The sequence below is a fragment of the Haplochromis burtoni genome, unplaced genomic scaffold, assembly GCF_018398535.1.
Source record: "Haplochromis burtoni strain Fernald_Lab_line unplaced genomic scaffold, NCSU_Asbu1 Contig_124, whole genome shotgun sequence".
Taxonomy (NCBI): Eukaryota; Metazoa; Chordata; class Actinopteri; order Cichliformes; family Cichlidae; genus Haplochromis; species Haplochromis burtoni.
This window is the reverse complement of record NW_024582485.1, coordinates 554,630-570,551: the sequence shown is the minus strand read 5'-3', so window position 1 is coordinate 570,551 and position 15,922 is coordinate 554,630. Positions and strand designations below refer to the sequence as shown.

The window sequence follows — 15,922 nt, the reverse complement described above, 5'->3', positions numbered from 1 at the left end:
CAGGTAGTGCTAGGAGGTGATACAAACATTAAAGTGACAGTATTGTTCTCCTGCTATCTTTGTGCACCCACCAAAAACTCCCTGGCCATCTCATCTCTCCTCCTCTTTTAGAATCAGACACAGGGATTCATGGCAGCAGTGTGTGACCTGGGACCTGTTTGGGTCTGCAATGCATTAAGATGAATACAGCCATCCCACTGTCAGATGATAAATGGCGGGCTGCAGGGAAGGCTCTTCACTATGTAAAAGAGGTGCTTGCAGACATGGCACTTTCATCAATCAGAATGGGAACCGCTGTAATGTTGTTACACCACAGAAAAGATGTACAGTCTGTTTCCGTGCAGCACATAAATGAATCCTCTTTGTCTGTTTGGATAATGCTTTTCACCCTCTGCGTTGCAGGGGACGTGATTTGGGTGCAGTGATGAGATATTTAGGTGCATAAAGTCCTTGTTTTGAGCTTCATTTAAAAATAATCCCACTGTGTAATCAGCTGTCCTTACACAGGTGTAACGTCGCCTTATCTGCGCTACAATTTTTCCGTTTCGCTCAGACGGCAGCATCAAGGTCTCAATTAAAGTGACACCTGGTATCTCACATTCACACTTCCTCGCAAAACCCCAGCAGAGCTCCCTGACAGTGAGCCTGGAGCTGCTTAGTCAACACTTCAGAAACCCTGGAGATGATTTTGGGAAAGGTGCAGTGGAGTGACTGTGTGTTGCCTCTAAGGCTACGTTCACACTGCAGGCAAAAGCGCATCAAATTTGACTTTTCTGACCGTATGCGACCCATATCTGATGATGGTATGACAGTTTGCACAGCACAAATCCGATATTTTCAAATCCGATCTGGGTCACTTTCGTATGTGGTACTGAATCCGATACATATCCGATGTTTTAGAAAGCGACTGCTGTTTGAATGATCATGTCGCATTAAATCTGTCTTTTACGTCACTGACACAAGACAGAAGCCAATTATCAGCACCGGAGAAGCGCCCGAGAAGACATCGCGAACGCTTCCTGGCCATCCGGTGTAGATGTCAGTGAAACTGTTGGGAAGACAACGTTGGAGAAACATGAACATTTTATTTGTACCGTATAATCTGCAGATTCTGACAGAAACCTGTGACTATCCTTTGAAGCACCGCTCCTCTAAAACAGCAATAAGGATAATTATTAGGTTACATTATTATGTAAATAACAAAATAGCTTAAAGCAAAAATTGGGAAACGTAAAGTCCGAAGTCTTTATATTAAGGGCCAGCAGTCAAACAATACGGTTTGCTCTGGGTCTAAACAGAGCGCGTTGTGTGTGACGTCTTCTTTTGCGCATGCGGGCCGCTTTGAGCGTTCACACTAGAGAGCGTTTACTGTCGCATTTTATTTGTAGTGTGAACGAGCAGACAAAACAAACTCGGATTTGATCAAAAAATCAGAATTGAGCATTAAGACCTGCAGTGTGAACGTAGCCTTAGATAAGAACAGCAGACGGGTTTATGTGGGACACGCAAGGGTGAATAGTGCAGTCACTGGTAAAGAAAGCAAAAGGTAAAGGAATTTGAGGGGTTATTTTTATCTTTTATTTCTTGTCTTTTTCTTTCTTGTTTTCTCATGTGATAAAGGATCCAGTGTGAATTGGGATTTGGTTGTGGAAATATTATGATTAGTCTTTAATGTCTCTGTGTTTGCGGAGCTCATTTAAGTGCCTCGGCTCAATAAAATGTGTATGTTTTTCTTTAAATTGCTTGCTAAATCTCTAATATCAGTACCCACACATATATCATTTTCACCATTTCTCAGTTCTACTCTCTCTGGTATTCTGCCTCTTCTACAAGCAGCACTTTCTTATAGCTCAGAGGATCTAATCATTCTCCTGGCTTTTCTTTTTTGTACACTGCTAATCTCCTCCCCGAACCTACTGTATCTCTACCTCCCTTTTCTCACGTCTCTTCCATCATGTTGCTACCCTCTCATTCTCTCTGCATGTAGCCGTTGAGTCGTAGCAGTTCTTGTGGCAGGAGGTGTGGTGTAACCCCGGCTGTTTTGGCAGATAAGCCTCAGCCTGCCCACCTGCTTCCCCGCTGCTTGTCAGCCAAATAGGACTTGCACTGTCACTGACATTCATTCGGCGGCAGGAGGTTGCCTCCTCGATGGATCCGCCACAGCCGCCTCACCGCCTCTAATTTTCATGCATGAGAAGGCTGAAGAGCATTCGACTCTCCTTGAAACAAACAGCAAAAGTCTCAAAAGAATTAAACCAGTGACTGTTAAAATTGCTCCCCGTTTCAGTTTGAGATGGATTTTACGTTTATTTTCACTCAACCTTTATCTTACCTGTGGAGATCGGAGTATTGCTTTTTTTATTCTGGCTATATAATCGCAACACAGTGTACAGAGAAAAAGCTGCATTGCCAAAAATCTAAATTCTAACAGATTTTGTTGATCAGTCTGTTATTTTTTTTTTTTATGATATTTTTTTTAAACAAGCCTTCCAAACTTGACAGTTTCCTGTTAGTCTGTATTTAGACTCCAAGTCTACAAACATGATCAACAACAAGAGGAAATAAAGGAGGAAGTTCAGTGCCGGTATACCAGCTCTAAAAGAACATTTGGGACTGGCTATTTAAAAAATATCTGTGAGGATGAAGTCTGTCATTTTAGATTTGGGGAGTTTTACTCCATTTTAGGGCTTGATCAAAATCAGGGAGCAACACATAAAAATCAAATAAAAAAAATAAAAAAAAATAAATAAAATCTCTGAAATAGTTTATTATTATTTTTTTTCCCCCTTTCAGGAGAGACTGGTTTGACTTGTTTCTCTTGTATGCTTTTATTCATACTGCCCTTCCTTAAGGGCATCGTCCTAATTGAAGATTTTAAAGCCAATAGGTTATGCCTGTGAAACTGGATCACAGCAGCTTGGGCAAGACTGAGAACCGTCAAGTATAATGTTGTGAATACAGACTGCGAAACCATATGCCTCTCAGGCACTCATGTGAACACGGGCCTTTAGTGCTGTAATTCCCTTTAATTGATTTGTTACTGCACTAATGGTGGTTATAATATTGAGTTGTCTTCTTTGATGATCCAATCATCGCTGCTGTCAGAGAGGCACTCCTCCTTCGTTCAGGCACCAAACGCACTTCCTGAACTATGTACGCAGCTATTGAAGCCAGTTGTACATTTGTGGATTTGTAGCACTGAGGCAGCAGAGCAGTGGGAGCTATATCTCTGTGTCTTGAGCCAAAGGAGTGATTGCCTGGTGAATAGTTGTATGGTAAAGGTCAATAAACAGTGGCTAGGTTATTGTGCGGCAGATTGAAAAGGAAATTATATTGCGGTGAAGACGGGGAGGTGTGCGTTTGCATGTACTGTTTTTATGTGTGAAATTGTGTGTAGAGGTGCAGCCCTGTGCTCTTTTCTTTCCGTCGTGAGTTTCTCTTGGCAGTGAGTCTTCCAGCTGACCTGTCAGTGTTATTCAGCCTACAGGGCTGTGAAATGACCCACCACAGGGCTCACCTGGGGCACTGCAACCTCTTTTAGCTTTTCCTTTCACACTGTTGCTCCCTAACTATGTTTTATTCCTTTTCCTCCCTGTGTTCTCACTGCTTTATATTCACTCGCCACACCTCATTCACTCTGTCTTTTCACTCTTTCACACAGACAGAATTGCTGTACTTTCTCTCTATTCTCCAGAGACTTAATGTTTCCTGTTTGGATCCTGCTTGCAAGGCTTCAATAAGAATCGCTTAATGAAGTAAGAGGGGCGATGCAGACCCCTATTTTTTTTTTTTTCTTTTTCATAGACTACTGAAAATGTTCCAGGAATAGGAACAACCTATCTCAACAGCTCGTCTTGCTTTCTGTGGTTTTTGGCTGTGTCTGATGCTCTTCTATTATGTACAAGACGAGAATGCCAAGTTTTTTCTTTTCCATTTTTGTTTTGTCTTCTCTTCTGCTGCAGTAAATTTATCCCCTTATCATCACAATACTCAAAACACACCCTGCTCTACCTGCAACTTTGAAGCTTCAGGTGTTTTATTGTGTGAGGTTGATTTGGGGAGCAAATCCATGTTCTGGTCCAACATGCCGGAGCACTGTACTTTTGCTCTGATGGTGAAGAGATGGATGATTGAAAGAGATTAATCGTCATGGAGCAGACATCAGTCAAGCTGACAAATGGCAGCCGCAAACTTGGAAAGCCATTAGCGGACCAAGGCGGGAGTGAAGCCCAGCCAAGCCCTGCTGATTTCCATGAGTCTCCCTTCTAAAGCACAGCCCCGTGCCAGGCCGCAACACAGTGGTGGGTGTGAGCACCACCTCAGGTCCCTTCTGGCCTTTGCTGCTACCAACCAGTATGTTGACATAGGGTTGATTCTCAGCCATTAACGAACAAACGCTCCAAAGAAACATGAAGGAGTTAGTCCATCATTTCACTTACCTGTCATGACTCAGGCAAAGAACTCACGTGAGTTGAAAATAAGGGCGTTGACTGGCGTTATGTCCTACTGCTTAGGGTTTACAGTGTCGGCATTAATGTTGTGATTCAAACGGATTCAGATTCAGACAATTTGAACAAAATAAAATAAGATGATTTTCCAAACTGATATTGAACATTTTTTGCTGAATGTGCCAGTTTGGAATGGTTTCGATTTTGATTTTCACTGCACATATTATGCAAAACAGCCTCTCGTACCAAACCAGGTGAGAGGTTAGCTGTTCTGCTTTGACTGCACTCCACAGAGAAGAAAATGTGTGGTAGACATCATCGAGTGCTGTGTATTCTTTTTTCTTTTTGTTTTAGCAGCTGCTTTTGTAAAGAAAATATCTTTTTTTGTTCAAACAGAAATAAAGAGTCACTTGGGAGGGAGGGCAGATGAGGGGTGGGGAATGGGGATTGGCTCGTATAAACACTGTGCCAGAACTGTTCTTCTGCAATTAATGTAAACTGACACCGAATCTACTAAAGAGTGTTCAGTCGTATTTTGCAAGTTGTTTTAAAAAATGCATTAGAGTGAAGCAAAAAAAGTGGATTAATGCAGCATTAAAAAATAATTTACCCTATATTAGCAAAGCATAATCTGCAATCGTTTGCATGATCAGCATGAGACTGCAGGAAAAAAAAAGATAAAGAAATACAAAAAAAAAAAAAATTGGTTTAAACAGAAAAGAAGCTGTAGGAATCAAAAATGGTGGCACTGTGTCATGTCAATCACACGAACGTTAACGTTTGCGTGATCGGCATGACGGTCGTGTCGATCACCTGGTCATGTTTGCATGAGCAACATGACACAGTTCCAGTATTTCCAAGCAACAGACAAAGATATCAGCTCAACTCCTTCATTCTTCTGGGAAAGAAAAAACTAATAATTACATGCTGTATACCCAGTATCAATCACAAGTTTCACACACAGATTATTTTAAATGAGCAGCCTGCATGAAAAACAATCAAATATCATTTATTATGTTAGCTTTTATACGTCCTTGCAAGTTATTTTGAGGTCTGTCCATCGAGAGGTTACAGTGTTTCAACTTGTAATCAATCCCATTCTAAAGAGACTTTGACTTGAGGGCAGACTAACGACTGACTTGTCTGTAGCCAAAGTGTTTTAGACAAGACTAATAAAAAACTGAAAATTACTTACTCGAAGCCCTTTTGCAGTGTTCCAAAGTTGTGTGAAGTCACAGAATAAATTACAAAATAAATTTAGTCCAAATGTTTATCCATGTGAGGGGGCTTCTTGCTGTTTTCAGTTTAAAGTGCATCTTCCCCCCATCAACAACTGGATGGCTGGTCTGAGCAACAGTTTGACCACATTTCTCATGCTACCTCTGTAAGTGCTTCATGGCATTTCCTGCAGAGTGACATTCTCTCCCCACCTGTACGCCATTTTACACAACACTGATACATTCCACAACATTGTCTGCAAGATAAGGTATTCCCTTCAACTAGAGCATCAGATACTTCACTGCCAGAGACTTTCATTGTTCTTTTCTACACTCAACAAAAATATAAACGCAACACCTTTGTTACTGCTCCCATTCCCCATGGGATGGACGTAGAGACCTAAAATTCATTCCAGATACACAATATAACCATCCCTCCCAAACAGTGGTCACAAATCAGTCCAAATGTGTGGTAGTGGGCACATCTGCTATATTGAGATAATCCATCCCACCTCACAGGTGTGCCACATCAGGATGCTGATCTGACATCATGAGTAGTGCACAGGTGTACCTCAGACTGCCCACAACAAATGATCATACAGAGTGCAAACATAAAATCTTGCTTCTAATAAACTTAATAAGACACATGTTTTTAGCGTGTGGCTCCCAAAGAGCTTTGTTGAAATCACTGAGATGGCACTATATTTCGTAAACGAATATGTGACTGTATGCTTGCACAAAACAGAATTGGAATGATGATAAAACACTGGGAAGTGGGGACAGAACTAAAAAGGGAATTGGATGATATAGAAAACGGGAAAAGAAGGAAAAACAAATGGACTTTGGTCTGAAGGCTATAGGTCGGAGTCTGTGATGAAGCATCCCAGTTGAACGCTCATACTAAGACAATTTGAAGGAAGTGGACTTAAAAACTCACTTTCTTTTTTCAGTAAATGGATTCAATGAGTCATTTAGGCCAAATACAGGACAATCAATGTGTATACTTGGTGCCTTCAACAATAAAACAAATCTTTAACTTCAGTTTTTACAAGCTTGTCACACTGAGATTGTGTGTGAACCTTACCTTTTATCTTTGTTACTCTGACATGCTCCCTTTTTGTAGGATTTTAGTTTTAGTCTTTAGTCTTATAAGCTGTTGCATTTGCTATCTCTCCAGAAAACTGCAGACTAGTTATAATATTGTCAGTCTGTGGGTGCCTGTTGGAAGGATTTTGAAACAATATAAAATTTAATTTACTATCGGAATACCTTGTTTGCTTTAGAGCTCCAAACACCTGGAAACTGGCAAACGTGAGCTTAAGATTGTCGGAGGGGGGGGAAAAAAAACGGATGGCGTTGACAAGGCAACGGGAGCTCATTATCTCGTCGTCTATGCTGGTCCACGGTGCGCCATTGATGGGTGCCAGAGGAGAGTTTCGAGCAGACAGATGGGGTTGAACTCTGCATTTCACGCAAAAGACGAGTGAGCTGGGATAACAGCGTCCACAGAAATGACATGTCGGTGTTGTAATCCTGGATTACCTGTCTGCCTTGCTCTACTTCACTGTTCGTGTTGCACGTTCCACATTAGACAAGATGACAAACAGTGGCTAAGCCTCAGCTGCTGTGAGACTATTTGATATGTATTGTCAAGATACAACATGTATGCATTTAAATTCAGCTATCTAACACTCCTTACCCACACGTTTTCTACTGACCATTTTTTGAAATGATGTCTGAAAAGGACAGGTAAGCCTGAAGCAGTTAAAGAAGAGGGGAAGGCGGAGATGCATCTGGACCCATTTGAAATTACTGCTTGTCTGATTTCTTTTTTCTTAGTTTCTTTTCTGTTGGAAGTGAACATACAGCACTCAACTTGCAGCAGGTGGTTTACGTCATATCTTCCAGGAGTGAGCTATTTAAGTTCTAAAAGATTAAGTGTTGGACTATGGCTAAAGCTTGCAGCATAAATCCTGGTGCACAATACACCAGCTTCCTGAGCAAGAGACCTTCTGAACAATAAAAATTAGTTTTTGGTCAGGTAGACCAAAAAAAGCGACTGAAAGTCACGAATATGAAACCACATAGTGTGCATGAATTATTTACCACAGTTTAAGAGATTTTAAGTTAACAAAGACTGTCAAATAAAGGTAGTTTTATGTGGCGTGTTCAAGATATTTTTATTCCTTTTTTGGATATTTTCAGGCGTTCTTTTGAATTTTCACTGAGCTGGGAAATCGGTGCACACACCAACCAGGCTGACAGCTTTGGCTTCTGTTTTTGAGTTCTGGTGCATCTTCCATTCCAGCAATGGTTATGACAGCTGAAGCATCTAATTGGCATGGAGCTGTGGTCATAAAAGTTTTCCTTTATTCAGACTAAAAACAAGAAGTTTTGTGTCTCGAGCCTATTTGTTAACATAATTATGTAGCTATGATGCGTATTACAGGAATTAGTTTTGCGTAAGGTCTGTAGGGAAACACCTGAATTGAGACAGTTTTCCGACTAATTATGTTCATGCTCACAGAGTTTTACCTTTGCGGGTACAGATTGTGGAGGACTCTGGTCATGTCACAGCCACAGGAGCCTGCAAAGCAAAACCTCTAACAAGTAACCCATGCCTTTGTTCAATTCCCATCCACAGTATTTTATTTCTAGAGTGTAACAACTTCTATTCTGAGAGTTTGAGAGCTGTTTACACTTCTGTCTCTCAGCAGCGAGGCTTTCTTTGCAGGATGTGTTCTGCTGCCAGTGTTTACCAAGGGATGCGCCTTGTTTGCAAGAAATGAGTGGGAGAAAGAGATTTAGTGTTTTTCCTGTTCTCGATTTGCATGATTTTGGTTGGAAGCACTGTGGCAGCCGGCAGAATCTTAGACACATTTAGTTGGCACAAATAATCACAGCTCTTAGTGCAGGCAGAGACTTGACATCTTGGATTCCTTCAATCCTTTCAATAAAGCTTTTTCATCATGTATATTATATCCAAACCCCTAAGATGAGGAGTAGCTGTCCTTAGGGGTGAAAGAACAAAGATGCATGAAAACAATCTTGATTATTAAAAGCTCTAATTGAATGTAACAAGTACATTTTATGCAAATATTGACCTGTAATGAACTTGACATCTTGCTGCAGTCTTCTTTCAGTCGCTTCCTTTGGGGGTCATAACAGCGAATTATTTGCTGCCATCTTACCTTGTTCCTGCTCGTTCACACAAGCTCTCTGCTGAATGGCCCTATGCAGCTTAGTTGCTTATTTTTATGCCTTTTTTTTATTTTAAAAACTACATATAACAAGAACCTCTTTTTGTGTGTAATCCTGTTGAATTTATGCTTCTTTGAGTTTTAATAAATCACTGGAGCTGACAGTATAGCGATGTCACAGCTGGTACTGAGTCAGGCAGTTGTATTACTGTAGGTTAAAGGCTTTTAAAAAAGGGGAAAGGAAACCACACACATACAATCTGAGTTTTGTTTTGTTCCATTTTATATGTATTGTCTGAATTCTGGGGGGGTTTGGACTTTTTTTTTGAGTTCTTTATAATGATCTGTGTGACATTTGCACGATCCATAAGTGCTCGTATCAGACTTGGGCATAAGAGCATCAAAGGAACATTTGCCTGTTGTTCCTTCACAGTTGTTTAAAGCAGTGGGCAGTAAATTTAAAAAAACAAAAGAATAAAATCAAAAATGCGCAAAAGGAAACATTGGTCTTTTTTTGTGAATAAAGGATTAGGACGGTGTAATTAGAAGGTTCAGAGTTCAGTAGGGTGGAGAAGCAAATCGATTGCATTTGAAAGTAAAAGAGTAGTCAACTATTGTCTTTTAGATGGGAAGAAAACTTTGAGAAAACGGAAAGGATCGATGTTTTCTCTCTGTCAACATATACGGCTATATGGTGACTCATCTCATGTTATTGCTATTTCTTTGTCAGCTCACATGATATTTACTTTTGAGATTTTTCCCATTTAGTTGTCAAAGTTAATGAAAGGATGGAGAGATAAAGCAAATATAACACATCAACAAAGCAGAGCACAAACGCATACTGTTGTGTGCACTGTACAGCCAATAACACGGAGTTTCACTAAGGCAAATCAGATATGAATAGACATTCATACTTCCGAACTGATGCCTCACTTGCTGTGGGAGGGAGACAATTGATGTAATTGTGAAGAGGAATGGTGACAAGATGTAAAAACAAAGGCACTCTGTCACAAACACACACAGAGACAGTTTTGTGTATATTAAAGCTCAGAGAAATGTATTTGTGCCTGCAGAGGAAAGTATTTGTATTCTTGTTTGCATAAAAATGAGTTGAGGCATTTATAGTAGGGGCAACTGAAGAAAAAGCGCCTTTCAATATAATATGCTCTTTAATAAAGACACAGGTTGGCAGATTGGGAGTGTCAGTGCATGTGGCATACAGCCTCTTCAAGTGATTTATGAGCACACCGCTAGGCTATTACATTATGGGCCCGAGTCCTATTCAGTGAGGGTGATAAGAGCAGCCCACCTCTGTTGAAACACTGCAGGTACAAGCGTTTTGTTTTAGTGGAATATCACTAGTTTTTGATAAAGGAATTAAGTATGAGGAGAATCTAATCATGTTGTCTCTGCTGCAGCTGTATCTCATCCATTAAGTTAGAGTTTGTGCTTTTGTCCTTCAGAGTTTGCAGAGCATGTTCGAGGGAAGATTGCTTGGAATTGTTTGCATCTTCATTGAATTTCAAATTGAAGATCTCTTTTTAGTGTGTAAACAATGTCATGCATCAGTTATACTTGCATGAAGAAGAAAAAAAAGACAAAAAGCACATTTTCTAACCTGTAGAGGACTGGTTTCATTTACTCTGGAGAAATGTCTTTAACTCATAAGAACAGTGAGGAAAACATCTGCAGTCTGCAGTTTCTTGCCGCTCTGTGTGGCTTCGGATTTGGCCCCGCATTCGCAGAGGGAGAAAGGTGAGAGGCCAGCACGGCGAGGTTAGAGTTGACGCCGCAGTCGAAAGGCCAGTTGTCAACCTCCGGCGGAGAGAAAAACAACGGGGCATCAGCTAGAGTGGTTTGGAAAAAGGACGAGTCAGGGTCGCTTTCAATTAGCACAGCATGCTGTCATAGCAGTGAGGCAGCGAGAAGGAGGTGAGAGGTAGCTTTGGGCTTATGGAAAGAAGAAAAAGGAAAGCAGCTACAAACCAAGATTGACAGAACTAAACATGGAAAGACATGCACTGAGGCAGTTGTTTTAAAGAATGGATAAGAAAGAGCTTCCTCTATGGCTTGTGGTGTTACAGGTTCCTAACCCAGAGGCCTGACGGTAACAGTCTGTAACCTTTGCTTGCTCAAACCCTGTGTGGCTTCAGTTTTTCCTTTTTCTTTTTTGTCCCGCTCCAAACAAAAAAGTACATCCTGGCAGCGATGGCACAGTAAAGCTGGTAAATAACATGTCAAGAGTTCTGAAGGTGGCATAAGTTCAAAAGACTAATCATGACAGTTTCTGCATTGTGCATGAATTTGTTGGTTGTATTGTCCTTTGGGATGATGTGTCAACAGATTTCAGTTATGGTAGTCTAACAAAGCTCCGTCTTTAGACATTTGTTGCTATAGCAGTGGAGTCAAGCATAAATGAACTTTGTCAGATACGAGGAACTGTCTCAGAACTGCCTCCCAGCAGGATGGAGGAGTGGAATAATTAATAGGTCTAATATTCCACTTCATCCTGACAGCTTCTCGAGAACTCATGTGTGACAAGAAAGCGTAAAGACCCGTCTCGCTGTCAAACAGGCTGATAAAGATGAGTCTTTTTATGATTCATGACATGAGATAAGAAGCACAAAAAAGCAAGCCCTGTGTTGGCGAAGTGCATCACTGGCAGTCCAGCTCTGATGTCGATGGCATTATGTCAGATTTGTGAGATGGATATGGACGACTGCACTGTGGTGCAGGCTTTCCTTGTAATTTTGCAGTTGGGCCAAATGCATGTTTTCGACAGGCTTCTAGAGAATAAATCATTTTTTTTCTTGTCGTTTTTTTTTCTTTAAAATCAAAAGTGGCACAGTTATTGCATTGAACGTAGCAATGCATGCTGGGACTGTTCTCCCATGAGCTTTGTGAAAACCAGCAGAGCACGATATGGCTCTCCATGGTCTGTTGGTGTAGAGGCAAGCCGAAACAAATAATACAGCTCCCTATTTGGAAGGCATTATTCCCACAGAAGTGTGAGGCTATTTATGTTGAGTGTGGGCGTGTATAATGAGTGTGGCCATACCAATGTGCCAATTAGTCTCATACATGCATGCCTGCTTTGCCACTTGTTGGGAATTAAGATGTGATTTTGACAGAAATAACTGCAGCTGTGATGTCGATCGTGGGCTTGGATTATGTGAATTTTTTTAAGCCTGATGCCTGCTTTAATGAAAGATGGTTTTCCAATAAATTTTAATATTTGGATTAAAGTGCTTCAGAAAGACTGTGTGAGACAGTCGGACGCTGTTAATTGAAAGCAAGGATAATTATTATTATTAAGAATAACATCTCCCACAGTCTGCCAGATAGGTCCTGATCAATTTTACAATAAATACGCCTTCAAACAAAAATGCATCACATTCATCTTGTGGAGGTTACACTGTGACACTGAATATCACGAAACTGAGTTTTACTTTGAGTCCAAAATGTGAGCAAAACCAATTTCAGCCCAAAGTGACTTAGGGCAGAAATTAGTGTTGTGAATTTAACTGAATGCTGTGCGGAAGAAAAGATGGCGGTAAATATATTTGCCTAATCATTTAGTGACTTTACCACTCACACTACACAATGTGTGTAACACAACTCAAGGCTTTGATGTGAGTTTTATTAGTTTTATCTCTAAAGGACACTTGGGAGATTAAGTTTCACTTAATCTCTCCAAACCTCTGTGCCTGTTGGCAAATGGCAGTTTTCTGCAACACTAGCATTACCCTCATTACATGAAAACGGGATAGAAGTTGGCCTTATCATGTTGTGTTTTCCAGATGGCAATAGCTAACAAGACAACAAACGTGGGAATAATAGGAAGGGAATGGCCTCGAATCAAAGCAACAAATAATACTGCTGTCGACCTCAGTTAGTACTACGAGCACTGCAGGTGAGTTGTTCCTTTGGCATGGACAGGTGCGTTTAAGAGAGAGTCCTGCAGAGAACTGAGCAATTTATTAGACATTTTTAAACCAATCGGTGGGTTGGCTCTTGATTGATCTCTTGTTTATTGCACAGACTCGGGGTATTCTTTCCTTAATTTAATACTGAACTGAGAGGAGAAGCCTGATTTGTAATCTGCAGAGCCACTTTTCCTCACACTGTATGTATATTTTTCAGCCATCCTGGCTCCAATACCATCACACTTGTCAGGACTCTGGTCTATTACTTTCTCCTCCTTTTCTAAAAGACAGCAATTAATCTAATTAGTAATCAATCAGCCTTTAGGCCTCCCGCCTCCTCTGTGCTAATGGAGGATATGACAGGCCTGGACCTTGCATTATTAATACCACCATTCCTGTACCCCTAGACCCCCCCCGAACGCCCACTGCCAGGGGGCCATTGATCACTACCATAACCAAGCGAGCACTGCAGGGAAGTTTTCCAGCGTAGTGGGATTGTAGACGGGAATGTGGTGTGTCGTCGTGTGGTGTGTTGCTGTGAAATCCGTTCAGTGGGATTTAGCATAATTTTGGTAACGGAAAGATTTTGCCAACTTTGCTCACGGGAGACTGACTAGATGCGAAACTTCTAAAAATGAAATATTTGCTTGCTGGTGCATTGAGTCTGTGGAGAAGCTCATGGTGCACATTTGAAGGAGAAGAGGGATTGTATGAGTGGTGTTAATGGGAATGTTGTGCTCTGAAAAGCTCATTTGGTAAATGGGGCTCACCTCAAAACTATTATGGCAGGATACGGGGGCCTCTCTGCGGGACTATTTCTAGAAAATGAGATTAGAAATTATAAAACGCTGCTAATGCCGGGGCACAGTGATCGCAGTGTGGCAATAAAACAATCACGGCAACATTATCCTTCATCTCCCATGTGCTATATGAGCACCCAGTCTAATAGACCCAGCAGCTGAAGTGATGGAGCCTGGTAGCAGCCCCACCAGCTGATCTTATTCACTCTAATCAATACTGGAACCTACTCTGCCTAGACTGGGTGGGAAAACAGCTGCGCAGAACAACAAAACTTCACCCTGTGTCCTCTTTAACTGAATCTGCTGATCCTAATTTATCTAACCTGTGTGCCAGTGGCTGTTAATCATGCTGTCATCTAGACTACAGGTTGTTTTTGAGAATGACAAGTTGAGGCTTGTGTGACATGGATGTTTTTGAGAATATCCCTTTTGTTTGAGATGAAGCCCTACCCTTAAAATCATTAGTCAGTTTAAAGCTGAAATGACAACTTTATTATTATTATTAGTAGTAGTACTGTATAAATGGGGTAAATGTAGGCTTTGTGGTTGGACAAAACAAGTAATTTTAACATAATTTGTATTAGTTTCAGCTTTATTTGAAATAAAGTTGCACAGTAAACAAAAAAATTAAGCAGGTGATGAGTGATTAAAGGTGTTTTGGATAACAAACACCTTATTTTAAACATATTTCTTTCATTTGTCACCCTTCTGCATGCACAGTATGTGTTGGGGGAAAATAATCATTATTATTGTTGCCTAATATTTTTGATGGAGATGATTTTTGACAAGAAAGACAGCTGCAGCCTGTCCGCAACATGACTGATGGGTGGGAGGCTGGAAAGGAGTGGTCAGAGGTTCTTTTTGTTCTTTTTAAAGCTGACATCATTCTTTACTTCACCAGGCCACTTCCCATGACTAAATCAGAGTGTGATTTGGCGTAGTGGCCATAACATTTAAACTAACCAGCCATGTGTTTAGAGTATAACACGGCCTCCTGCCTTTACACCACACAGGTTAAGTCACCACAAACCAGCGTGCCAAAGCTGTCACACCACTCTGCTTAATTTGCGGATGGCTGGGGTTGTTAAGTATTTACAAGCCTTCAGTGGCTTTATGAATCTATGATGGGAGTGAGCGTTGGTGTTGAGCTCACAGCAGCTGCAGTCGGCTGCCTCATTCGGGAGGGATTGGGAAAGCAATGCAGCTCATCTGCTGCGCTGTGTGAGTGAGTCAGTGGACAGGCTTTATCTGTGGCTAAGGATTTGGGGACTCACTCTGCGGTCACAACCTCTTCCCCCCCCCTTTTTTTTTTTTTACTCGAGCGCCATGTGTATGTAGGTTTATATAGATTAAGAAGTCATTTTCTTAGGAGGTAAGCTCAGTTATGGGAATTCGCTGGTTATCTGAGATGACTTTTTGTGTGTGTGTGTGTGTGTGTGTGTGTGCGGAGAGCTGAATTTGGGATAATGGATTTACAAGGAAGTTCATCTGTCATGAATTCTCTTCAGTGCGATTGTGGTTTTGCTATGGGGAGGTTGGGTAAAGAATGACTGTGCAGTTGGAGAGATGAACTAACTACAGAGCAGCACTGGTTTAAACCCCCAGCTGTGTTGCATGAATGAGTCTCTTGAGAACAGAGAGGGGCTTCAAGCGAATGAAGAAAGTTTCAAAGTTCTGACAAGTCTAGATAGATGTGAAAAAGCTCCCAGCAAACATGACAAATAGTAAAGCTCCTAAATATCTGCTACAAAGTATGAAAAAAAACAAACTTATTTGCGTGGTTAATGCTGGGGTAACAAGGTTATGCAGATCAGAAATAAAGTGCGGGTGTGTTAGGTTCAGCTCTATTTTTTTATACCATCGTTGCTCCGTTTTATTATTTTGCAGCTAATATTTGGAGGTGCATCAGTCCTGTTGTTCTACATAGTCTTACCTCCATATTGAATGTTACAAAACCAAGTTTTGGATGAAGTTCCCACACAGTTTACCATAAGCGTGGGCACGTTTAAAACCACAAGGTGCATTTGGTCCACATTTTGTGTATATATGCAGAGAGTGTGGGCAGAGGTTTGTGCATTCGTGCTGAATAATCATGAATTTGTCTTTTTGTTTATACATATTTGATATTGTTTGTTTTATTACACAGTGAATGCACACTCATAAATCATAAAATTGAAAGAGGGAATGAAAATATAGGACTGGGAAAGAGCAATGTGGTCTATAAGCAACATGAAGCTGCTTGCCTATACCAGCACATCTGCTTCCATTTCTGCTTGTGTTGGTTGTGATGTTATGACAGCAGAGGGACTGAGGAGTTTACACTGAGAGGAC

At 41.0% G+C, this 15,922-nt stretch overlaps 1 protein-coding gene across 3 annotated transcripts in view; it reads left to right on the top strand.

Moving 5' to 3' along the window:
- sema6e (sema domain, transmembrane domain (TM), and cytoplasmic domain, (semaphorin) 6E) overlaps positions 1 to 15,922 on the top strand; it is a 146,924-nt gene that overhangs the window by 44,763 nt on the left and 86,239 nt on the right. The window lies entirely within an intron of this gene.